The 27201-nt window shown below is 40.8% G+C and overlaps 1 long non-coding RNA gene across 1 annotated transcript; it reads right to left on the reverse strand.

Moving 5' to 3' along the window:
* Window positions 1-2188: 2188 nt before the first annotated feature.
* On the reverse strand, window positions 2189-24221 carry LOC125750966 (uncharacterized). Its single transcript, XR_007400467.1, has 3 exons — window positions 24193-24221; window positions 13935-13997; window positions 2189-2218 (listed from the first exon to the last, which is right to left on the reverse strand). It is a non-coding gene; the product is annotated as an uncharacterized LOC125750966 (long non-coding RNA).
* Between the last annotated feature and the right edge of the window lie 2980 nt (window positions 24222-27201).

The following is a 27201-nucleotide window of genomic DNA, read 5'->3' on the forward strand; positions in this document are numbered from 1 at the left end:
GTGGATTATACAGCGGGAAGTCAGTTAAGCATGCAGGGCATTGTGTGGTTTAAAAAGACCTCAAAGTAAATGTAATACCTATCGACGGCTGTGACGTACAGGTAAGTGCAAAGTGGTTATTTTGGTTTTCTGATTGTGTGAGGGTCCTGGCAGCTACACTGTGCTCACAGCGAAGGGCATTTGGTGAGCTTCTCAGCAAAGCGCATTAAATCAGCTGCAACATGTTGCTGAAACGTGGTCTGCAGGCAAAATGACAGTCACACTCACTGCTGGCAAAGATGATTAAAGGGAGAATTTACCAGGGACAATGCATCCGTTCTTCATTAAGACTGCCTTTAGCTTGCATGTGCTAAACACAATATAAAATTAAAACAAAGGATTCTTTTGGACTTAGGTGTATATTTCCCGCTAACATTCCATGCTATCAATGCCTAGCAATGCAATGGTTTCCATCCTACATCAGTCTTTTTACTGTAGGAGATCCAGAATATAATTATGCTGTGTATTTCATATATTTTTAAGTTGAATTATATGTCTCGTGATATTTAACTTATTTATTGTTCTTCTCATACTTGCTTAATGATCTTATTTCTCTATCCTGAAACTGTTGTTCTATACTTCTGAATTCCATACAATGTTATTTAAAATTTATCGACATATGTGTTTGCTTGTTTGTTTGTTTTACCCAAGGGACAAAAGATTTTATTTATGCATGTTTATTTTATGAGAAATCGGAATGAATTCCCTGTTCAAGGCTACCACAGCTACCATAGGCTACCATATCCTCTCAGATATTGAACTAGAAGTCTTTTGGTTACAAGCATGTAGCTATAAAACTGTCGCGGTTTGTGGTTAATTCGTTTTCTTTTGAATTTGCCAACTAATCAGTTATTTAAAGTACTTGATAAAAGAGGTACAAATAACATTAGCAAATCTGACCAGTTAATAAATTTATCCGTTTGAATGATCTCAGATGTTAAACCTGTATTAAAATAGCGTGTTGTAGTAGCACAGACGTTGTTTTATTGCTTTCCAGATAAAAAAAAAAGTACACTAATCACAAACTCACATACGGACAAATATAAAAAATGCAAGAACACGACAGTCTGAAAAATAAATATGGGAACGAAATATACAATCCACCTGTTTGAGACATCTGTTCAGGAGCCTCAAAGTAGGCTGATGTAACCTAGAAAAGAGAAAGAGAGAAACATTGTAACCACAACCTTCTCTCCACAACTGCCTTTAGAATTATGACAGACTTCAGGTGTAATCTCAGTGTATCCTTTCCTTTACCTCAATAGCAGTTGTTTCAGCAGGGAAAATCCAGACATGCTGCAAACAAGATTACCATTTACCAAGGCTGTAAACTAACACTCAGTGTAAACTCATTATGTGTGCATATTAAAACAACGTGCCCCAGTTCCATGATATAAAAAGGGAAATCAATTGGACTGGAACTTAAGAATCCGCTTGAATGTTACCTGATTTTTTCGAAGAAGAATTTGTTAATAGGGGGGAAAAAACAAAGAAAAGATAAAGAGCAGAAAATAAAGATTTCTTAACTTGAACGTTTAGCAGATTTTATCAATGAGGATATTTTAGGCTTTTGCGTATAAATTTTTATTGAAGTGTCCTATGCATTATCCATGCGTGAGGAAACGGTGCCTTTAATCAACGCCGTTCTCACCTGTTTTCTCTGAAAACACAGGTGCATAATCTCTGCCTCTCAAACAGCGTTCTGTGGCATGGCCATTGTGTGGCGTCAATTTGATGCCGCAGTCAAGGTGTATAAACATTTCCCTCTTCTGATACCAAAAGTCGAGGTTGTGTATTTATGCAGCGTGACACATTGAAAGTCCTTTATATTTTTTTTACTAAAATACAACAGGAGAAAACAATGCTGTGGCATTGTTATAATATTCATAATCTTGCAGTTCCACTTTTCTTCCTGTGTGCCGAATTTATATAAAGTGTAAAGCTACTGATTTCAACCTACATTCCTTCAGCTCTTCTAAACATGACTGCATGTTTCAAAAGTGTCCACTTTTCACAAAAATCCCCTTTATGCAGCTTACCCATTGTTTAATGTTGTTAATCTTCTTGACAACTTTGGTAATTAGTTTAAGGAAGATAAACTGATAAATTGAACATACCCTGCAATTGCTTCTGGAGTTTTCCTCATAGATATTCACTCCAAGCTATATTCCCAGCGTGTCTAAATTACACAGTAAGACAGACATAATGTTTATTCAACAATATCCAGAACGAAGTTACCTTGGCTGATGCAATTCATTGAGTAAAATAGGCTAAGGCATTACCATACTACCATCATTGAAAAAAGTGTGAAAATATAATTTATCCTTTGTTTACATAAGCATGTGTGTATGTTTGATTTCTGTATTTGACACATACTATTAATGTCTTGCAAACTACCCACTAACCTTTACCCTCACATGTTGGTATACATGGAGTAATTCATCAGAGTTGATCCATATTGCAAAGATGCCATAAGAAGGTATTTTCTCAAAGGGGCTTTAAGCACATGTTAAGAGTGATTTTACGACAAACAAGGCATGAAGCTGAGATACAAACACTCAGACTGGCTATTTAGTATTCTTGGGGGTGCAGACAAAGAGTAGAAGAATCCTAAAAATTAATACAGAAAGTAAAACAAAATGTCAGTTCCAGAAATGTCACAGTATGGACCCTTAAATATATATGTTGTACTGAGTACTTCACTCAAGTTTAACATGCATGTGCTATTAGCAAACCAAGGGATGCAATGGATCATGTATGACTTTACATGACTGAATGCTGCCTTCGTATGTACAGTATGACCCTTATTATCCATCCATCCATACATTTACCAAACCGCTTATCCTACTGGGTCGCGGGGGGTCCGGAGCCTATCCCGGAAGCAATGGGCACGAGGCAGGGAACAACCCAGGATGGGGGGCCAGCCCATCGCAGGGCACACTCACACACCATTCACTCACACATGCACACCTACGGGCAATTTAGCAACTCCAATAAGTCGCAGCATGTTTTTGGACTGTGGGGGGAAATCGGAGTACCCGGAGAAAACCCCACGACGACATGGGGAGAACATGCAAACTCCACACACATGTGACCCAGGCGGAGACTCGAACCCGGGTCCCAGAGGTGTGAGGCAACAGTGCTAACCACTGCACCACCATCCCGCCCCTGACCCTTATTAAAACAAACAAAAAAAACATTTTATGTAATGCCTTGGTGGTGACCCAAAATAAAATATTCGTCCATCTTTCAAACATTTACCGGTACAAGGTCACAATGAGCCTGCAGCCTACGCCAGGCTGCATGTAGGAGAGCATGAATGGGCTGCCAGTCGATCACAGGACAAATCCATGCACCTGCACGGTACAGGGAGGAAACACAGACTACACACACAAGCTACTGCACAAGTCAAGTGGGGCTTTATTGGCACACCAACCATAACTCATACACTACATACAATGATGGGAAATAACATTCCCTGGATCATAATCCTACATATATACATATGCGTTGACATGCTTTGTAAAAGTCGATGGGATGTTTAGAATGGGCATTGATGGATGTAGAGAGCACAAAGCGTAAATAATAAAGATATAAATCCATCTTCCATTTTCTTAAATTAATATCAGAGATAACTGATGAGAAATAAAAAAAAAGTGCAATTGTTTCATATATAGCCTCATCATTCAGGTATTACGGTAGCACAATGTGTTCATTTAGTAATAATCAGAATCAACCACAACGGATGCTTACAATATGAAATCAAGGCGAAGCATTTCAGCTTACTAACTCACTAAATGCAAAAAGGTCATTACTTTATCCATTACCATGCATGGACTGTATGGATTTCAATAGGTGATCTGTCATACGATCTTTGCGTTTGGCCATTTTGTTTCAGTATTGGCATTTTCAATGTAGGAGTAAGAATTGATTTATGATTCATGTCAGTGGCCAAAAGCCACAGTCCAATTCCATGGCATTAGGGGTGCTGACATTATCTACACACAACTGAAGCTTAATGTTACAATTCTGACAGATGTGACAGGAAACTGTACAGCCTTGGTTCTGGTTTACAGCACAGTCCAAAATAGCTGTGCTTTTGAAATGACTTGAATTGCAAATATATGCTTAAGACATGGTGTGCACTGAATGAACAACAATCTCAAAACAAACCGTAATTAACAAAAGCAGAGGAGCCTGTAATTTAATAGACGTGATATTAATATCAACTTCCTGTAAATGTCCTATCCTGATTTTAATCAAGAAATAGCTTGACAGAAAAATGTACTGTGATTTTGCAGGACTAAATGTAAGTTTGCTTTGACAGGTTGGTGAGGAACACAGCTCCATGCTATATGCTGTTTCAACGTCTGTCGCTAAGTTAGTCACTACTGTTGAATTTCTGTGAATATCCATGAATAAGGACTTACAGTTATTCTGTAGATTGGAGAGGTTACACAGGAGGGACTGACTACTGATTGCAATATATGACCCAGATTTTATTTTTTTTGCCTTAGGCCAGACTGTAGTTGTCTTGTCTTTAGCTTACCTATTGCCCTATATGTCAAATGTTACATCACCAGCATATTTCCCATATGTGCAACTGTAATGATGTGGGTAATTCTACAGTATACACTAATTGTACTTTGTTCTGTAGATTCCCCTTTCTTCTCTTATGATTTCCATGTGAACATTGGTATTCTGGTATGTATATGACTGTTGTCAGCGTGAAATGAATAAACATGGCTGTCAATCTGGCCGATGTTGACATCAAAAGTGATCGCTGTTTCTTCACATGTAAGCTTTTTATTCAGTTCATGTTTAAAGTTTAACATCTTCTGAAAATTATTTCCAATGAAAAACACACACACACACAAAAGAGAAGAGGATGTGGGACTGAAGATGGAAAAAATATCATTGATCAAGCAGAACAACTAATCAAGTCAAGGCCATGTGTTTTGAGGAACTTTGATATGTTTGCAATGCTTGAAATATAATAGGGCTGTTTTATGTGTGTGCAATGAAATAAAGCTGTCTGCTGAAAATTCATACTAATTAATCACACACACAGATTTATATTCGTGTATAGTATGTGTGTGCATATATATATATATATATGCACACACACGGACACACACAGACACACATTAGGAGTGGAACAGTACACGTATTTGTACCGAAAATTTTCGGTTCGGTATGCATATGTAACAAACGAATGCAGCAAGTGCGGAACTTTTCTACGTTTGTATTTTTGCCCCAAGCAACATCCGGAAAGGGGCGGATGAAGTCGCACCACTACGCAAGCGCACGTATGTGCTAATCTGAAGCTGGAAGTTGTTCATGTGAATACAAGTACAGTTTGGCTATTTTTTTAAATGTTGCACTATAATGGACATTTATTTTGCAAAGCTTTGTATTTTTGAGATAATATTTGTGTTGTACAATTGTAATATAAAGCTGAAGATGTGAATACAGTACAGAACAGGTACAGTTAATTTTATAAATGTGCACTTTAATGGATATTTATTTTATTTTTATTTACTTAGAGAATAAAGTAAGTAAATTTTAGTTTTTTATTAGTAGGTTGCACCAATATTTGACAGAGACCTTTTAAGAAAGTTTGTTCTGTTTCGTTTTACTCTCGAAGTACCGAAAACATACTGAACCATGACATCAAACCGGGGTACATAGCAAACAGCAATTTTTGTGTCATTAACACCCCTAATATATGTGTTGTATCAATATATTCCAAGACAGATTTGTAATTCATATATGTATCAATCATGACATCATACTGTGTAAATCCATCCATCTATTTTCCAAACCGCTTATCCTTCTGGGTCGCGGGGGGTCCGGAGCCTATCCCGGAGGCAATGGGCACACGGCAGGGAACAACCCAGGATGGGGGGCCAGCCCATTGCAGGGCACACTCACACACCATTCACTCACACGTGTACTCCTATGGGCAATTTAGTAACTCCAATTAGCCTCAGTATGTTTTTGGACTGTGGGGGGAAACTGGAGTACCCGGAGGGGAGAACATGCAAACTCCGCACACACGTGACCCAGGCAGAGACTCGAACCCGAGTTCCAGAGGTGTGAGGCAACAGTGCTAACCACTGTACCGCCATGCCGCCCGACACTGCGTAAATCCATTTCATATATTTATTTAAAATGTGTTAAATAAGTTGCAGCTTCCTTTAATAGTCATTCTGAACTTCCTAATAGCAAACAAATAAACAGACATGCATTGTGTGTACACAGATCTTTACTAAATACTCTTGTGACAGCTATAACACATGAAGTATTCATTTCCATGGAGAATCTCGGGTTATTCTTCTGATGTTTAATTAACTGTTCACTTCATCAATAATTTGATTTGAACCTGATATAACCCCGCAGTGAATTCAGTCACCTGATTCAAATCCCAATAGTGTATCCTGTGGTGATACTTTAATAGGAAGTATTATTAATTTTCATAAAAAAAAATAAAAAATCAGACCGTCTCACTTGGGTTGAAAACCAAAATGTGACTTGTGTGGGAAAAAATGTAATATATGACATATCATCTTAACTAACACAATAAAAAAGAAAAACTAAATTGATACAGATGAGTGACACACAGTGAAAATGAGCAGACAGCACTCTGTCACATGTAATTTAGCAGCAAATATAGTTACATCAGTTACCAGACACTAATATACTTTTCTTCACTTTTTCCTAAAATGTTCCTATAGCTTCTGACAGACTGTAACTTATACAACAATAAAAGAAGCCACAATTAGGAAATGAATTGTTCCGTTCTCTTAGAACTTTACTCCGTGATGCCTGTGAACAGCTGAAGGTCGCTGTGCTGTGATTTATTTTATATTAATCTGCAACGGAAATGACAATTGTCATATTATTTCAACAGACAAATAGAAATGAAAACTTATGTCAGTTTAGGCAACAGAAACAGACCATTTCTAGCATCGTATGCTGTCCATATGACACAGATTAAACAAGCATGCATCATGTTAACATCTCAAGATCTTTCTTTGAGAGTAAGCAAATAAAAGTTGAATGGAAAATGTTATCTTACATTGTGAATGTGATGTGTTAATGTGTTTAGTAAACTTACCTCATGTGGCCTGGTCATAAATGATGCAACCATACACAGAACAAAACACTGTGGGTCTGTATACCCTGGCTGCACTCATTAAAGAACAGTATTAATTTTCATAATTTTGAGAGTTTGAAGTAATCATCATACATAAAAGATTACAAAAAATAAAGAAAACTTTAGTTCAGGACCTCATAATGATAATTCAATCTAATGGACATGGCATGTTAGACATCTATATACAACAGTAGTGGCTGCGTCCTAAATAAAGAAAATAAAATATATGAAAAGAACACAAATCATATACCTATGCAACACTCTACCAATCCATGACTCACAATGATCCAATGCATGTGCCAATACAAGACACATCACAAACCTGTCATCCACCACAGACCAACAACGAAACTACCACAGCCCCAGGTACAACCTCACACCAACCAGGCTACCAGCCAAGGGACGTCAACCCACAATCACCCTCGCATCAAGCAACATGCCACAAAATTAGCTGTAACATTAATTAATGCATGAAGCAACCGTGAATCATCACCTTAAAACAGACAACACAGTAAGTGGAAGGCTACCACGCAAAGCCACAGTGAGCCGGCCACCAGCCCACAGAGAACGACGGGAACCCGCACCAATCTACGCACCAAACCATCATGAGCCGTGAAACAGTCAAGCACCACCCAAGCTCATGATCTGCACTCCCATCACAAAGTACCCTAGATAAACTTGTTAAACTACACTTGTATAAATACCTCACATTGAAGTACATTACTTCACCGAGAAACATTCACGAACAAAATATATTTTTACAACCATTCTTACATGACCTCAAAAAGAAGCTTTTCAAAAGAAAATCTTCAACTCACTCTGACTCCATCGTGCATCCTGCATGACAGGACACACACAAACCTGGAATCCACTCGGCCATCTCCTCTCTAAATTTATCAGAAGCATGCAACAATATTTGTATTTTATAAATGTCTGTAAATAAACTTATGCTACATATATATGCAGCATTAAGCACCGGCATAACACCTAGCTCTGCATTACCGCTACTTCCTGATGTCTTATGGACGCCCCACACTATGGACTCTAATGCACTTTTCTCTTTTCTGTGTGTGTGTTTTTCATTGAAAATATTTTTCAGAAGATGTTAAACTTTAAACATGAACTGAATAAAAAGTTTACATGTGAAGAAAGAGCGAGTTTCACTGATCTTAAAGTGCCAGCATTACCTCAGCTGAAAGGAAGAGTTACTACGGTACTAATTACAAAGTCAGATCATACCATGTCATCCAAACAGCTTAAAGACACATTCTGCCTACTTTTCACTTGGGTATGCTCTCCTCTGATACCAGTCAACATCTATCATTCCCTTTAGTTTTGATGTATAGAGAACCATGCCAACTGACACCTGGGAAAGTACATCTGGACTCAACGACTTCCATTCCATGCTGACGTAAGGATGTTAAATGAGTTCCTATGCATCACTGCTTTGGTTCTCTGACTTCTGTCTGGAGGGGGAATGGGTGTGTCATCTCCCTCCTTTTCCTTCATTGGGACAGGCTCCATCTCCATTCTGCATACGTCAACATGGGGCGATGATCACCATCCGCTATGCCTCCTATCTCACCTGCAGGTCCTCACTCTCTACCACATTTTCGGCCACATCATCCATGGCCTCTCACATTGTCTTGCTTTTACATTGCACCCAGTGAGGCTTGTTATCCTTCACTTGCTCTTAGCCAAAAAGTGCACCGATTGGAAGGTGCAGATGACCTCCAAACAGCAACTTGTATGGTGAATACCCTGTGGCCGTGTGTGGTGTGATGTTCTATGCATACATTAGCTCTGGCAGGTGTTCAAAATGCTGCTTCTTTTCAGAGGGAATTGTGTGCAAGAGGTCATCCATCCATTTTTCAAACTGCTTATCCTACTGGGTTGTGGGTGGTCCAGAGCCTATCCCGGAAGCAACGGGCACGAGGCAGGCAACAACCCAGGATGGGGGGCCAGCCTATCGCAGGGCACACTCACACACCATTCACTCACACATACACACCTACGGGCAATTTAGCAACTCCAATTAGCCTCAGCGTGTTTTTGGACTATGGGGGGAAACCAGAGGAAACCCCACGACGACATGGGGAGAACATGCAAACTCCACACACATGTGACCCAGGCGGAGACTCAAACCTGGGTCCCAGAGGTGTGAGGCAACAGTGCTAACCACTGCACCCCCATGCCGCCCCTGCAAGAGGTCAAGGATTTATTGAACCTTTCACATTGGGGATGATGGGGCATCGTGCAGGTTTTCTTCACGCCATGCAGCTTGCATAGTTCAGCTATCACCACACATGCAAAATTTCTGCCCTGGTCGGAGTGTCGGCACTCTGGCACCCCAAACTTCATGAACCACTCTTTCAAAATGACTTTGGCAGTAGTGTCTGCCTTCTGGTCTCGTGTGGCAAAAGCTTAGCTGAATTTAGTGAATACATCAGTCATCACGAGTACATTTTCGCAACCATCTGTGGTGTGTTCAAATGTGGTGCAGTCCACAGCAACCACTGTGAGTGGGTGGGTAGCTAAGAATGGCATTTGGGGTGTCTGAAAGGCTGCAGTATTTTGGTCGGCACACACCTCTGGCATTGCACCACTCCACATCTGCATGCATACCTTCCCAGAAGCCTCTCTGCTTCAACAGACCAAGTCCACACTATGCCCAGATGGCCCAACTGGTCATGCACACTTTTAAGCACCTGTTCCTTGAGGCAGGCAGGCAACAACAGCAGCAAGTAATGTTTCCTGGTAGGAGAGTCCTCAATCACACGGTACAAGAGTCCATCTCTTTCTCTGATCCATAACTGCTGCTTCAATAAGGAGTGCATTGATTTAGACAGAACTAGTTTCCTGCTTCAAAACTCTCACAACACCCTAATGGTCTGATGCTTGGAAACTCTGGAGTTCAGTTTTAGAATACCCAGGCAATGTGAGCGTGCTACCCTGAGCTGCCTCGCTAATCACTGCCTCCTTTGCTTCCTTTACACCAATGTGTACCAATGTGAGAGTTTTGAGTAGTACTTTACACCAAAATCAAATACAGTCAGCTGAGCAACCCATCGCTGTTGAATGGCCCCTAAGTTTGCAGTGGGGAGGTGACACAACGGGTTGTTATTTGAGATAGCGGTGAACTTGGGCCCCAGAAGATAACTCCTAAATTTCTCTGAGACAGCCCAAGAAGCCACACCTCTAAGCCTCCAACTTTTCTCCTCCACCCCTGTATTTGGTCCTAATGCACCTAAACCTAGGCTGCTGGCATCAGTCATCAGTATAAAAGGAAGGGTAAAGTCTGCATAGCCTAGTGTGTAAGTGCTAGTTAGCATTTCCTTTAGTAGTTAACCCTCTGGGGTCTAGGGGACCCACTTTCAATGACGGGATCACACATTTCTTTCAGTATCATAACTTTAAACCATGGTAAATAAATTATTTCTTATATATTTCTTTTGGCATTACACTTGTCTTAATTTTAATATATGTTTAATATATGTTGTATACTGTAAAGTACAGACATTGCAAAATGCCGTTTGGAATGCTTGCAGAGACATTATGAAAGCACATAGTAAGTAATGGTGCCAGTTTGTTTTGATCCCATATAGATCCCATTTGATCCCATATAGATGAATAAATGGTGTAGCTGCAACATTGAGTTGGATAAATAAATAAGAAGAACCTAACTCGTGTCACTGTTTCTGGCCTCCTTTCATTGAATATGTAGGAGCTCTCATGTGTATGCATGAGCCATTCGCACTTGGCCACATCCCCCCATTTTATGATGTATCTGGATCACGTTTCACCATTTTGTCGTTCATCAAATTACCATGTGAATGCGATTTGAATACGCGGAAATGTGGCTATTTCCAATGCAAATAGCGATCTTAAGGTGAGGGCAGTACTACACACCCCCCATGCAGGTAAAACAAAGTAAGGTTACATGGTTTAATTAACTAAATTTTAAAAACTTTTATACTTCTGAAAATGGATGTTTTGAAAAGAATTCAGATTACGGATTTAGTCATCGTTTTTTTCATGATTCTATAAAAAGATTTCAGCATGTTATAAACTGAAATAGCCGCAAAAGATACGCTGCATTGCCAACGATGCGCTCCTCCCCAGGAGGTTAACAAGCTTATAGGCACTGTGGTGTCCAAGCTGACCGGAACAACTGATTAACCCTGGCGTGGCTACTTTCTTTGGTAGAAACATTTACAACAGGCCCTGCAGTTTAGGAGAAACCATCAATACACCTCCTGTAGTATCTGCAAAGGCCCAAAAAAGTACTAAATTCCTTTACAGTACTAGGGTTACATCTGTTCTGTATTTGTCATTTTGGGATCTGTACTTGTACTCTGGGCTGAGACTTAGTGACCAAGAAACCTGACCTCAGTGTGGCAGAATGGCAATTTTAGGTAGCTGTCTCTTTAAATTTCCAGGACAATTACCGTATTTAGAGGTGGGCACCCTATAAAAGTCAGTAGCGTTTGGCTGGGGACCCAACGTTGGCACGTTGCCTTTCCGGTTACCTGACTTCCGCTATGGTCACAGGTATGCAGATGGCTTTTCGTTGTCTTCCCTTGCTGCTGCAGATTACTCTTTCGTGGCTGTTTTAAATTAACTGCTTATTTAGTAGGTTTGCATAAAATGGACTCGTTGGAAGCTACTGTCTTATAGGCAGCAGTTAGTAAGTTCACTCAATTCGGTCGTAATCGTATTTGACTGCTTGTGATTGTGTGCGTTGCTTCGGGTAAACGCTGGTACCAGTCGACTTACTAATGGGCTTATTTTATAAACTAGTCCGTAATTTTGATCGGTCAACGACCATTTGTTTAACCAATGGGTTTTTACTCGGTTTTATCCTGTCGCAGGAAATGCAGATGTGAGGTGTTTATCCGTTTTGTTGGGGGAAGACCATGAAACACCATTAGTTATTACTGCTTTTTGCCTGCTTCACTACCGCGGCTGCTTTTTGCCTGCTTTGCCCCGTTTACTGTACTGTGAACGAGTGCATCTGTTGACTGCATTCATCCTTTTAACTGGTTATTCCAGTATTAATTGTATGGAGTGGGGTCTTGTATTTTTATTTGTGTTTTTTTTTGGTTTGGTACACCACCAGAGGGAGGCCCCTGATTCTTTGAGCTGCTGATGACCGGTGGTTAGCAGTTGTTGTCTAAGTTATGTGGGGAGTAGTCCCATTTATGGGGTACATATTATTTGTTGGTTCGAAGCTGCGAGCCCAGTGAGGAGGGGAACCTTGTTGTAGCGGTGTGTGCAGTTGTATTGCACAGGATTTGCATGGGAATTGCAGTGTTTTGTCCCAGGATGCCATCCTCTGCCTGAATGATTAACCCCTCATCCAGTGTGTACCAACTTTGAATTCACTTTTTTTTTATTGTGGATTGTGTTTTCTTACTGTAATTGTTAATAAAAGACTGTAAGTGGAGTCATCAAGCAAATCATCCAAATGGATCAACACAATCTGGAACATTAAGTCACTCATGGTGGTCTGCATCAGTCGTTGATATGTTGCTGGTGCACTGCACAGCCTGAAGGGCATACTTTGGTACTTGTATAGGGTAAATGGTGTGGTTAACACCATTTTGTGCTTATCCTTCTCATGTACTGCAACTTTGTGGTATCCACTCGGTTAATGGTTGAGAAGAATTCTGTGCCACTCAGAGCATCGAGACTTTCATAAATGTGTGTGAACAGAAATGTATTACATCCGATCTTAGAGTTCAACCTCCTGTAATCTACACTTCCATCAGACTTGCATACCAAAACAACTGGTGAAGTGTAGGGCCTGGAACTCTCCTGAATCACTTCCTCCCTCAGCAATTCAGAAATATGCTCCCTGATCTCCTTATATTGATTAGGTGGTATGCACTAGTATCTTGTCCACAAAAGGGATTATATGCTTCACCTGGTCAGTGTATCCCAGATCCTCATCTTGAGTTGCAAACACATCTGCATACTTCATCAAAAGTGATCCTATTTCTGTCTGCCTACCTACCTCCTAGGGGTAGTTAGTCCAGTAAGCTTAGTATGTCATGGTCAAATCCATGACCGCCCTTCCGTTTAACAATTACTTCCTAGTGGTTCGCGGAAATATGTTGCAACTTCACCTGATAGTGGTCGCCTTCGACACACTGACCTTGGCTAGGAATACCAAGCTTAACCTTAGCAGACAACCAGACATCCTCCTCTAAGAGGTTAATTACTTGGACTGGAAAGACATGACTAGTAGTGGAAACAACTGTAACCCAGTTTGTCCCATGCACTTAGCTGCCAACTGGACCGTGTCCCCTCTCCTTGGTGTTTCGGCCTCTCTGCATTGTGTATTTATATTGAGGATGAAAGGATGACCACACACATGGGAGGTTTCGTTTTCTTGTTTCTTTGCTGAATCTGCGGTTTATTACTTGTGCCAAACACATGAACACTCTGACTTTCTTTAGACGTTACAATGAGATGCATAATACTTTTATATTATATCTGTACTAAATTTCAATAAACAGAACATTTTAGCAGTTTTTAACAACCGTTCCATATCCGTAGTGCGATACTTAAAGCAGATATTAAAATAATGAATTACAATAAAAAAAATATATTGATTAGTACAATACATGTTGAACCACATCACTACTGCATTATAAAACATCTTGGGAACATAATTTCAGTGGATGACTTAAAACAATAGTACATTTTCACTAGATAAACAACCACTCCTTACCTTGTGCCGAACACTGAGACCTCCCGCGAGGAACACAGCTTTACATGATGGCATCCTTGCCATCTGCAAAAACACAACATAGAGGCTAACTTGGCCTGAGTACCATTAGTTCATTGGATGGACTGTGTGAGTGACTGTATGTGGTAGTGTTGTGTGGGGGGTACGGCTTTTTCTTGCTCTGGCTAGGTGCCAAATTCTCTGTCCTCTCTCAACCTTCTGTTGATCAGCCTTCAATTCTGCCACATGTATGGAAACGACAGTTTAGTTGGAGGTCGCCTGTTCCTTGTGGGATTCCGGCAGGGGGCACTTCTATAGTGATCGACCTTTGAGGCCTCTGCGGAAAGCTGGCGCGACAAGTCCTGTTGTTCTACAAGAGCATCAAGTGGTGTTCAGTCGTCCTCCCTATGCTACAGGAAATTTACAGCTTCTCCCACCCTCGTGGTCGCCAAATCTGCGCAAGAATCAAAAGCATAGCTTTCCTTTCTTTTAACTCTGCCCTCCTCCTCCCCTCCAGAGTTGTTCAGCACCTCATTAATATCCCCTTCCTCGGTGTCAGTTCCCTCAGCGTCACACACACCCTCACCTACTGATCCGCACCTACTGATCCTGCAAACTGCCGCACTCTCGCCTTCAAATCATATTTCTTCTGCAGGAAAACAGCCTGGCCTGCTCGCAAGCATGAATTAAGTTGTCCTGCAATGTTTTAGCATAGTCAGCATGTTAGCAGTGCTCAATCTCTGTTGATAACACAAAAACAAGGTCAATGGGCCTTCCAAACCTCAAGAACTAAGGTGTGCAGGTATGAGTCAATGCATCAACATGCTCATGCCAATTGGACGTCAGATGCGGGGGTAATATACCCAACATATTCAATACAATTCAATATGATTAAACCATTCTGTAGTATCGTTCCCCTGAGGGTGGTACAGAGGAGTATGTGACTTTCTCCCTGAGTCTGCACAACTCCTTCACCAAATTGCGTCCCTGATCTGCATGTAACTTTGCAGGGAATCCAAGCCTGCAGAGGAAATTTCTCCACAGCACCCTCGCCACATTGACTTCCTTCTGATCTTTTGTTGGGTAAGCCTGTGCAAAACAAGAAAAATGGTCTGTAACAACTAAGACGTTCTCAAAACCTGGAGACAAAAAAATCAATGCAGATGAGCTCCAAAGGGGCACTGGTGTTGATGCTAACAAGCGGAGCCCGAAAACCAGCTGTAGGCGTTCTCCTCAAGCAACTCATTGCTCGCACCAGAATTTGACATCGAAGACCTCTCCCTGACCAGTGCAAGTATGCGTAGTTATGAAATTTCTCAGGCAACACTAATTGTTCAATGGAACCTCGCTGGTTGTCCTTCACCCACCGATACAAAACGTCATTCATGACCAGCTTGTTCCACTTCTTCAAAAGCAGCCACTCCCGCTTACTCCCTTGACCTCGCCCTGCTTGTCTAGGTTTTATGTTCCTAGATATATAATATAGCAGGCACCCAATGGCAGGGACATTCTTCTGGCTTACCCTCAGCTCATGGTTTGAGATCGCCAGGAAGCACATTACTTCCAACTTCATGACATTGGTCATGTCTTACGGCAGAGGTGCAAGAAACCTCTGTCAAGTCATACCACCTGGGTTCTGCCAGATAGACATATGCACATTCCTAGGCCCCACCAAGGTTTTCCTGTTCCACGGCTCTCTGTGTCCGTGAAGGAAGAATGACTTGATGTGGCAGGGTCTGTAGAATTTCTGAGACATCTTTGGATGACATACGTAAAAGGGCATCAGCATTGGTATTACACCCTCCCCGCCTATACCGGATGTCAAAGTCAAACATTGAGTGCTGGGACACCCAACACTACCCTGTGCTCATCGCATATTTTAACGGATTGTTGTCTGTTATGACTGAGAACTGAGATCATAGAACTTTTCGGTGACAGCCCATTTAAGGGCCAGAAACTCCAATTTATGTGCAGGGTATCGTGTTTCAGCAGGGCTCAGACTTCAGCTAGCATATGCAATAACACGTTCTTCACCACCCTGTAGTTGAGTTAGCACTGCACCAAAACCTCCCAGCAATGCGTCAATTTGTAGCACAAAAGGTAGGTTGTAGTCTGCATAGCCAAGCACTGGGGCCATGGTGAGTTTAACTTTCAAAGTCTGGAAGGCGTTCTCAGCCTTATCATCCCAGCTGAATGGCAACTGTTTAGCTACTGGGTGTTCCCTGCCTCTATACCTCTTATTGGGGTCCCCAGAGGTCAGCCGGTAGAGTGGAGCGGCAATAGATGCATATCCTTCAATAAACCGCCGATAGTATTCTGCAAAACCTAGGAATTGCAACACGTCTTGTTGGTTAGCTGGCCTTTTCCAAATTGCCACCTTACTAATCTTTTCTGGGTCAATACAGATGTCTTTGGCGAAAACTACATGGCACAGGTACCTCACTTGAGTAAGTGACACTTTTGAGGCTTCAGCTTGAGCCCATGCTTCCATAACCTGTCAAACACCAACTGCAGCCACCTGAGAAGCTCCTCTAACGTTCTCAAGAAAATTATAATGTCATCTAAGTAGATAAGCAAGCTCTCAAAGTTCATATCACCAAAACAGCAGGTCATCAATCTTTGGAAGATGGAAGGTGCATTCTGAAGGCCGAAAGGCATACGGTTGACCTCAAATAAGCCCATAGATGTGCTAAAAACGGTTTTAGGTTTGTCAGCCTCCACCACCTCTATCTACAAATACCCACATGTCAGATCCAATTTGGAGAAATATTTAGCCTGACCAAGAGCTTGTAGAGCATCTTCCACCCTGGGGAGAGGAAATGCATCAGGAATGCTGCCGGAATTCAATTTCCTGTAGTCCATACGTATTCTTAAAGAGCCATCTTTTTTTGTAACAACTACAATAGGTAAGGCATATGCACTTTTGCTAGGACAAATAACACCTGTTCCCTCATCTCTGTGATGGTCTTCCTCACTGCTTGGTATGGGGAGGGTGGGATTTTTTTGTATGGCAGATGGAATGGCTTTGGGTCAACTAGGGAAATCTCATGTTTAACAGTTGTGGTGTGCCCATAGTCAAGAGAATGTTTGGAGAACACATCAGTGTTGTGCTGTATAAGGCTTATCAGCTGCGAGTGCTGATCCTCTGTTTCAAAACAACATCTCTCACTTTCAGGAGGGGCAAGATGTCCTGCTCAGTTTGTTTAGCATGGGTCTGGTCTGAAACTGGGCAAACATGATGTAGTTGGGCTCGAGGTTTCTGAGCGTCCTGCAGACATCCATGTTGCTGAACAGGCTTTTCAGATTTGCCTTCTGCAACCTTCTCTACAAGGAACACTTCAGTGAGTTTTACGCTTGATTTTCAATGGCTTTCTTAACAAGTTCATTACTCGAACACAAATACAGCCTTTCTTTACATTTGCCAGAACCCGAGCAACAATCAGGCATTCAGGGAGCTTATAACATGGCAGACCTTCCACTAAGGCAGTGTAATCTTCTTGCCTAAGGCCTCCCATAACTCGATACATCACATTGGTTTCTCTCCCAGCAGGAATGACCCTTACTCTACTACTGGCATACCTCATGGGCCCCAACTTACTGAGACCATCACCACAGCCAATCCTCTCCACTTGTACAAGAGCAGAATACCATTCAGGGTGTGTTAGTTTCACAGTGGACAAGTAATGCACACCCAACCTGGATTTCAGTTCATCTCGTGATGCACAGATCACATTTGTCCACTGTAAGGGAATTGTTGCCATACTGTATATTCACAGACCGGCACGACAAACATAGGTACATCCTTGTAAGTCTTCTCCAGAAATGACAGGTTAATGCGAAGAACACCCATATGTGGGACCTGATGGGCTCCCTCTATAGCAGGGGTATTTAACTAAAATTTAAAGAGGCCAGTTAGAGAAAATTTCTTGAAGCAAAGGTCCAGAAGATCATAATGTCTAACTATTTAGTGTGATATACATTTAAGTAGCCCATTAGTGGTATCAACATTGCATGTAATCAGTACCCGACTGTTGAATTAATTCAATACAATTCAAAAACTTTTTGACAATATTTATTGTCACATGACATAGAACTTTGGCCAGTTGGCTAGAGTAAGATTTACGGTTTGAGATGTCTGGACACATATATAACAGTTTTTATCTTGTAAATAGTCTGCTTTTGTATTTAACCATGTAAATATACTTTTCATGTAGCTAATTTTAGGTTTATAATGGAATAATATATGTTTGCAGTAGGATTTCCTGCGTGAGTCTGAAAGCGTGAATGTCATGCCAGATGCTTGGGATTTGGCAACCATGGAAACGTACATATTTTGTTTCAGTTGAGTTGATTTATGTAACAAAAACATTACTTTATACAATTGTTAAAAAACAGAAACTTCAACGAACATAAAATCACCAATATCATCATCAATTTATCCAACATGTTATATAATACATACTGTGTTTGAAAGCTTTTCTGTTGTATGATTTCAGGACAGTTTCGGTTACGGGTGTTAGCTTCGCTGCTGCTATTAACACTAATGGCACATTAGCGCAAACAAATGGCTGCATACGCCGAACTACATCTTGTTTAGCGGTTAAAGGTGTTTGACCTTCATTGGTGTGGGAAACGGTGGTTCTACTACTAAACCACTACCGAAAAATCTACAAACGCTAAGCTGGTTAAAATAGAAGTGCCCCGTCAGGTTTTAAATAATAACTTTCTGTTTTGGCTATTGGTCCAGGTCCGTATGGGACAGCTTCTGGGTCCGGAGCCGGACTGTGGTCCACCTGTTAGCGACCTCTGTTCTATAGGAATATCTGATGGTTTCGGTGTTTGACAAAACAGTTCAGAGTGTCCATGCCAGAAGTCGTATGTAATTGTTGTGACTTGTGAGTCACTATCAATAAGAGCTTCACAAGTCCATCCATTTACCATCACCTTACTACTTGGGCCTATAAGTGGAGTATTTTTTTGCTGTAGGCGATTGAATTTTGGGTTGGGGCTGCACTCTCTGCCCGTACTGTAGGTGCCCCTATTACCACAGACTATAAGGGGTTAACGGCTGGCCTACCTGGCTGCCACCCAGCATGTCATCCAATGGGGGCAAGCTAGCCCAACATAGCCTGGCCACGTGTCCAGGGGCACCGCAGCAGTAGCAGACAAAATCAGCTTTGCTGGCCCATTTTGGGATAACAGGGTGCCTCAATTGCAGCATGGAAGGTCCAGCATCCAGTTTAGACTTTAATGAAACTAGAAACCTGTTCCTGGGTCAAAGTCAGTTTCCTCACCAACACTGATAACTCTGCCAGTTCAGATCTTTCTTTGTTATGTGGCTCTTCTGTTGCCTTTTGCTCACTTTCACCTGACTGAAGGTTTTCATAGATCTTGGCTGAGAATGAGATTTTTTTGACTCTCTAGCCAAATGCCTGAGTTTCGCCTACAGTTCACAAAACTCATCGTTCTAGACTTCATGGGGGCAATACACATGTATACTTCATCATTCAACCCCCTAAGGAACTGTCTGGTCAGTTTCCCATCACGATCTGCAAACGGGTGACCTCCATATTGCATGTCCTCTACCGCATGGAGTATGGATTCCAGTGCAATGGCATATGAGCATGCAGTCTACCAGGCCTTTGCATTCTCTCATAAAAGTCAGGAAGTGGGTCAAGTGATGACTGGACATCACCATATTCTGCCCTTAATTCTTCAAACGCCCTCCTGGAAGTTTGTTCATGAGATGGATATAGCTGTGTCAAACTCCGAGTTCACAACATAATTGTCATCTCAATAATGTAAGGTGGAGATGAATTTGGTTCTTTAGTATTTCCCTCATTTGGATCATCATCTTTAATTATTAGGAAGCTACACTTTGGGATAGTAAGCCCGATCACCTCTATGTCAAGCTCAACTTAGCTTAAGTAGGCTAGTGATAGCTTGTGTGTTGCTGCTATTTAGTTAGGGTGCCCCTCAAGCTTCCTGACTTGGCTTGAATTGTCTGACTCATACCAATGGGCCCTTGAGTCCTTGCACCACAGGACTAGGCAAAGCAGCAGACTAATGGTGCGTTCTGAGTCGCATTCCAAGTTTTGAAGCCAGAAGTGACGACATGTGTGCTCCTGTGTCTCAGAGATCTGAAAAATAACAGAGGATCCCGAGTTCAGAAACCAAGATGGCTGCGCCCTTTATTAACAGAAGTGAAAATTGTAGTTTTATACTACTTAAGCACTACTTCTCATTTGTGGCTCATTAAATTGGTCGCGCACACTATACCATCCAACTTACCTGTGGACGCGTTGCTACGGAGTTTTATACGTAAAGCACCACGCATAATATGTTATCAACTTATATTGATAATGGCTAACAATTAACTGGGCTACAACTGGATTTCATGATTAGTCTGATTATTTTTCGGATTTAAGGTAGTTCAGGTTAATTGTAAGTGAACGAAGATAAAGGCCATTTAACCCTCTGAGGTCGAGTGCGTCATTGGTGATGCAACGTACTTTTTGCGTCTATTTCAGTTTATATCTTTCTGAAATCTTCATGTAGAATCATGAAAAAAATGCTGACTAAATCCATAATATGTCTTCTTTTCAGAACGTCAATTGTCGGAAGTATTAAAGTTTTTAAAATTAGGTTAAATTGGCAAAAAAAGTAAACCATGTCACCTTTTTTTGTTTTACTTGCATGGAGGCCGTGTAGTGCCGCCCTCACCTGAAGATCAGTATTCACACTTGAAACAGCCGCATTTCCACATATTCAAATCGCATTAGCATAGTAATTTGATGATTAACGCAATGGTGAAATGCGAACCAGATACATCCCCATCAGTGCCATGGGGGGGGGGGGGATGTGGCCAGGTGTGAATGGCTCATTCATACACATGAAAGTAAAATATTCAATTAAAGGAGCCCAGAAATAGTGACATGAGTTAGGTTTTTCTTATTTTTTTATTAAACTGAACATTGCAACTACACCATTTATGTCATCTTCAAGCAACCAAAACTTTGGTGATCAGATATCTGGGATCAGACCAAACTGCAACCATTTTGTTCCAAACTGTATTTTGCAATGTCTATACTTTGATGTCAAATTACAAACTTCACATAAATCTGACATATTTACAAAATACACTAATATTAAGATGAGTTTAATGCCAAAACAAACACATAAGAAATAATTTATTTGCCATGAATTAAGTTAATGATATTGAATGAAATGTGTGACCATGCCCCAGTCAGTGAAAGTGTGTTCCCTACCCCTAGACCCCAGAGGGTTAAACCGAGGTACCTTAAATACAACAAGTTGTCAGGCTAAGCAAAAAATCTTGCTTTTTAATACGGGTCCATGGTATTGCTACTTCTGTGGCAAAAGTAACGCATCCAACTCGGTTTTCCCCGAGTTTTTAGCAGATGTGACGTAATCTCGGCAACCGAAACTCAGATGCGAAGGCAAATGGAACACGCCATAACCACCTGGTTTGTGTGGGTTAGTGAAATTTCTTGCCATATGCCTGACCGCTTCACAGCACAGACAGACTGTCCATCATTAGCATACTTGGGCTTGATTTTAAGCCCACCACTCTTACTAACACTTTCTGAGCAGGTGGTCTGCAAAGTGAGTTCCCAGACTACATTAGTTAATTCACCAATAGCTTTACCCTGCTATGTGATATTTTTAACTACTTATTGCAGAGACACTGTCAAGTCAGTCTGTGCATTACTGGTCTGGTTTACGCTTTCCGAAGCCTGGTCTAGTGCACCACCTACTAGATTTATGTTTCTCACCACATTAATGCTGTGGGGCCTTCAAGAATCCTCATCATTGCCTCTACTCATACATGAAACAGCTTAGACTTATGCTCAGGAGTTGCATACACCTTTGATAAAGTGATGTCTAAGCGCTAGCTGTGCATCAGCTACTACATTAGGGGACTGTTGGTGAGCAGAGCTAAGCAGATGAGACAGCACATGTGCACAATCCCTCAAGTCTTCCACATCTAAGTGCCTACAGGCGTAGGAAGCATGTAACAGTTATGGAGTGGTGTGCTTCTCTCTAAAGGCTTCCCTCAAGTAGAAATACAATTCGTTGGGTTGTTTATGCTGGCCCCCATATGTAGCTTGATCTCCTCTTAGGCTGAACCTTTTAGCAGAGAGAGGATGAAGTCTGCTTGATCCTCTTCACCTGGACCCCTTGCTCTCGTATTCAGTTTTCTGGCTGTAATATCTTTTAACAATACCAAGCCAGACAGTTTTTTTATTATAAAACCTGGTGTCCAGTACACAGACAGTGATGCGCATTGGTCTTTTTTGTGATTCAAGCCCTTTCACTATTTGTGTTTAATATTATTAACAACTACAAAAATAGCCTATTTCAGCTGCAGCAATATATTAGTTAAGCATTAATAGTCAATGGAAACTCTTAAGTACCCCTTGCAGTTTCATATTTCTTTACGGGCAAATATTAATAACATTTTGGATATTATTATGTGCATTTCATTTTCACTTACATTAAGGTGCCCTGAGTGGCACAGAGAGTGTAATAACTGTTCTGATAACATAGACAAGATGAGATTGAAACATCTAGTAAAGGGTGCATTGAAGTTCACTGCGGGGGACACCCCTTGGATCTTCAGATCATGTATTTCCATATATAATTACAGGTTGTGGTGGGCAGAGTTCTATTAATTCACAAACCGCTAATTAGCAAACCTAAATTTGTCGTTAGTGTATCAATATTTCCATTATTGGACCATTAGCTTCCGCTACAATTAGTTCTGCTAACTATAAAATTTGCAGAAAAAAAAGTTTAAAGTTAAAAACGATTGTAAACCCCCTAATCATACATGTTTTTGTCTGTTGTGAACGTCTGCAACAGTCTATCTGGCATGCTGTTAGCTAGCCAGATAGACTGTTTTTATTTTATTTATTTGTTTTTATTTTATTTAAATGAGGCGTCCAGGCGCATTTATATTTTAAGGCAGCACAATGTCATTGCGCTGTTGACGAACAAAAACTACATCTAAAGTCAGTGGTGCATTATTATATGGTATTTAAGCGGTACGTTTTAGAAACATTTTGGGTGCACAACACTCGTTAATGACACATATACGCGCTGGAAATCCACAAATGGTATTTTGTTAATTTATTTTATTTATATAAGTTTTATTGTAGAGTAAAACTGGTCCTTTCACATAATCATATTGTTTGATACAACACCGTTTTGCAGTAGCTTATCAAAAGAGATCCCAATGAGTTCACTCAAATTACCTCCACGATAACCAGATCTCAATCCAACATCAGCACCTATGGGAAGTACTTGAATGGGAGATTCACTGTGTAATGCTGTCATGTCAACATGGACCATACCCTCTGAGGAATGTTTCAAACAGTGTTTTGAATCTAAGGCAGTTCTGAAGGCCAAAGTGGGTCCAACTCGGTACTTGCAAGATAATGAAATGGCCAGTGAGCGTATAATGCTGTGGACTTTCGTCCTGTTTTGTTTTTTTTTTTTTAGGGTGAAAAGTCTGTTGAACTCAGTTTGTGACCAAGCAGAAAATTAAGCCCTTATAGAGGACTGAGCGACAAACCACCATTCTGCCAGCATTTACTATGTACTTTATGATTTGATTTCCGGACTTGGCTAATAGCAGCAATCTTTCAGCACGCTAACGCATACAACGAAAACAATAAGATTGAACGTGTTTCCTTTAGTTTCCTTATTTATGAGAAATGATTGGCAGTAAAGGTGAACAGATTTAAAGGTAATAGGGAATTATACCACACTCAGGCTAAAGCAGTCCCCTCAACTTGCTTATAAAACCATATTAAATCCAACTTAATGTACATGTGTTCAATCAAGGAGGCTATAAAAACACTTGTGTTGAGCCAGATGGGCGAGGAACTGATTTAAGCTCCTTCATCTGTAAATAGAGGTTGTCCTTGTTTTTATTTTTTGTGAACTGAGCTCCTTGTAATTGTCTTCCCATCAAAGTCAGCTTTACATCTGGCCTGCCACATTATACTAGTCGTTGAGAAAAACTATATGTGGGCATGTGTTGTTATTTCTGTAGAGACGGGCATCTTATTTTGGACCTGGGACTTGTGCAATCAGTCAGTCAATTTTGACACTACATAAATATGCAGGAAAGTAGAATATCTCTTCAAATTTAAATAAATGTGATGGGGGATATCCTAGAACAGTTCTCTTCACACGGGGGAGGGGAAATAGATTAGTTCATTGTGATACTTACAGAGGGCCCCATGATGGCATCCTTTGAACTCTTTACGAAAAGTCATCCATTATTTGAAGAGGCTCTTAAAAAGGAGATATTTGTTTCACTTACATATTAAATCATATTCATAAGTTTGAGTTCCATCTTCTGGAAGGAGTAATGTAAATTTAACTGAATATGAATAAGAATGTAGCTGATCATTATAGCACCAATGTAAACTGCGGGAAGGCCCTGTAGTAACCTGGGCTATTGGTCTTCAAGACAAAATGAGCAATTTTTCTTACCTTTAATTTGGCAAATTTAAATACAAACAAAGGTAAAATGCATTACCAGTTCACCCTTAAATTTAATGGCTCACATATATCTCTACACTTGAGATTATATATTTCTGAAAACAGGATAATGTTTCATACATTATTCTGGAATGTAATGGAATTAAAGATCTTTGTAAATATCTTTTTCTTCATACTGAAATTTAAAATCATATACTAGTTCAGATATGAGAAATGATTCAGTAACCACAACTAGAGTCTTAAGTGGATCCCTAAATGGATCTTCCTCAAAAGGGTCTCACATTGCTTCCTGTTCTCATCATCCTTTCCTTTAACCCATTTGGTACCTGTCACTGAGAACAACAGGATATTAATGTTAAAACTGAAATCTCTTTGAATGCATTGACAGCTCCCTCTAACAGAGAGCTAATTTAGGAGATGAGCTTGGTATCCATCAGAAAAAAAAATCACAAGTGGCCTTACAGCAGCCTCCATTTATTGAAAATTTATACAAAATCTAAAAAGCCTGCTGAAAGGTTAGGGTCAGATTTGGACATAGAAAAGGATTTTTAATACAATGTGCTACTGTCTTTGGAGGTTTTTGCTAGGCCAAGGTTTGTAAGTGTGCTTTTTACAGTGGAGAGTATTCATTGAAGCCATTCTCTTTTTTTCCATCTAGTAACCAGAAAATACCTGAAGATAAGATTCTTGCATTAAATTGTTACAATGGAGCATCACGAAGGAGGAACGTTCCACATAGCGACTCCCAACAAAAGGGGTTTATTAACAAATAGAACTCAAATGGAGAACCAGAAAGTAAAGGGAACACAAGTGCTCAAAACAAAATAGGTAAAACGTGAATTAACTAAAACTAATCACAAGGAGAACCAGCATTTAAACTAGGGAGACGAAGGAACGAAGCAAGGAGTAAAACAGTAGTGACATGGGAACTAATGCACATTGAATTGAACACCACCAACACAGAACAACAGCCACAATGGTTGACTAAAGAACAGGACAGAGGCAGGCACTCAAAGACACTGATAACAAGGCTAACAGGGGGAAGGTGTGGATTTTTATGAACTAGGGGCAACAAGTAGCAGATGAAGTCATTAAACAGATACACAAAAGGTCCAAATACTAAGGAAAACTAAAACAAGGAAAACTGACCAAACAGGGAGAAAAAAAAGAGAGCAACTGAAATACCTAAACACACGTTAAACCACGAGAACACAAAACCAACAAAACATTAAATAACTACTAGTTTAAGTTGGCATCTGGCCAGCCTCAGGCCCACAAACAAAAACTAGTCAGAAACAGTAGCTAATTACTTAGCCCATTAAGTAACATGGAAGGCCAAGGAGCAAAGAAACTCACTAGGAACTAAGGTGCTACAAGGTAGGGTTAGGAACAGGATGGCCAGTGACACCTGCTGGCCAAATAGGGACAAACAAGAGAGAACAGGACCAAGGAGGGACAGATCCTGACATGAACATTACGCATTTACAGAATAATTGTATCTTAATAGTGCAAACTGAACTGAATGGATTGTATTGTTACACTTAGAATAGTATGTATATTATAAAATTATTAAGACATATTAGAAAAATAAAACCTTCATACACTGAACAAAAATATAAACGCAACACTTTTGTTTTTGCTCCCATTTTTCATGAGATGGACTTAAAGATCTACAATTCATTCCAGATACACAATATTACCATTTCTCTCAAACATTTCTCACAAATCAGTCTAAATGTGTGATAGTGAGCACTTCTGCTTTGCTGAGATAATCCATCCCACCTCACAGGTGTGCCACATCAAGATGCTGATCTGACATCATGGGTAGTGCACAGGTGTACCTTATACTGCCCACAATAAAAGGCCACCCTGGAATGTGCAGTTTTGTCTCACAGCAAAATGCCACAGATGCCACAAGCATTGAGGGAGCGTGCAATTGGCATGCGGACAGCAGGAATGTCAACCAGATCTGTTGCTCGTGCATTGAATGTTCATTTCTCAACCATAAGCCGTCTCCAAAGGCGTTTCAGAGAATATGGCAGTACATCCAACCGGCCTCACAACCGCAGACCACGTGTAACCACACCAGCCCAGGACCTCCACATCCAGCAGGTTCACCTCCAAGATCGTCTGAGACCAGCCACTCAGACAGATAATGCACGGCCCCATGTTGCAAGGATCTGTACACAGTTCTTGGAAGCTGAAAATGTCCCAGTTCTTGCATGGCCAGCATACTCACCGGACATGTCACCTGTTGAGCATGTTTGGGATGTGCTTGACCGGCGTATACGACAGCGTGTACCAGTTCCCACTAATATCCAACAACTTCGCACAGCCATTGAAGAGGAGTGGACCAACATTCCACAGGCCACAATTGACAATCTGATAAACTCTATGCGAAGAAGATGTGTTGCATTGCATGAGGCAAATGGTGGTCACACCAGATACTGACCGGTTCTGAGTCCCCAGACCCCCAATAAAGCAAAAAACTGCACATTCCAGGGTGGCCTTTTATTGTGGGCAGTATAAGGTACACCTGTGCACTACCCATGATGTCAGATCAGCATCTTGATGTGGCACACCTGTGAGGTGGGATGGATTATCTCAGCAAAGCAGAAGTGCTCACTATCACACATTTAGACTGATTTGTGAGAAATGTTTGAGAGAAATGGTAATATTGTGTATCTGGAATGAATTGTAGATCTTTAAGTCCATCTCATGAAAAATGGGAGCA

This window comes from Brienomyrus brachyistius, chromosome 10, assembly GCF_023856365.1.
Source record: "Brienomyrus brachyistius isolate T26 chromosome 10, BBRACH_0.4, whole genome shotgun sequence".
NCBI classification, from domain to species: Eukaryota; Metazoa; Chordata; class Actinopteri; order Osteoglossiformes; family Mormyridae; genus Brienomyrus; species Brienomyrus brachyistius.